Consider the following 660-nt stretch of genomic DNA (forward strand, 5'->3'; position numbering starts at 1 on the left):
TAGACCTTTCCTGGAGGGGACACACACTAGTATAGTAAGGCTAGTTGTTGCAACGAATAACTTTGAAATTAAGCCAAATGTCATTCAGATGGTGCAGCATAGTGTACAGTTTGGGGGCTTGCCCAGTGAAGATCTTAATGCCCACATTGCAAATTTCTTGGAGATTTGTGATACCTTCAAGATAAATAGGACTACTGATGATGCCATTAGGCTTAGGCTGTTTCCATTTTCCTTGAAGGATAGAGCAAAAAGATGGCTATAGTCCCTACCAGCTAACACTATCACCACCTGGAGTTCTTTGGCTGAGAAATTTCTTTATAATTACTTTTCTCTTGCTAAGACTACAAAGATGCGTAATGAGATTTCTTCTTTTGTGCAGTTTGATGATGAGAGCATGTATGATGCAAGAGAGAGGTACAAGGACTTGCTGAGATGTTGCTCGCACCACGGTTTGCCATTATGGATACAGGTGCAGACTTTTTACAGTGGCTTGAACTCAGCCACGAGGCAGATGATAGATGCAGCTGCAGATGGGGCCATCAACAGTAAGATGCCAGAGCAGGCCTAGAATTTAATTGAGGAGATGGCCATGAACACTTATCAGTGGCAGTCTTCTAGGAGTAGGCCAGGATGGCCAGGAGTGGTGAAACATGTAGATTC

General features: G+C 43.3%; 1 non-coding gene across 1 annotated transcript; it reads right to left on the reverse strand.

Moving 5' to 3' along the window:
• Positions 1 to 347: 347 nt before the first annotated feature.
• On the reverse strand, positions 348 to 453 carry LOC112535390. The gene has a single exon (XR_003079541.2). It is a non-coding gene; the product is annotated as a small nucleolar RNA R71 (small nucleolar RNA).
• Between the last annotated feature and the right edge of the window lie 207 nt (positions 454 to 660).

Source organism: Ricinus communis, chromosome 10, assembly GCF_019578655.1.
Source record: "Ricinus communis isolate WT05 ecotype wild-type chromosome 10, ASM1957865v1, whole genome shotgun sequence".
Classification (NCBI taxonomy): domain Eukaryota; kingdom Viridiplantae; phylum Streptophyta; class Magnoliopsida; order Malpighiales; family Euphorbiaceae; genus Ricinus; species Ricinus communis.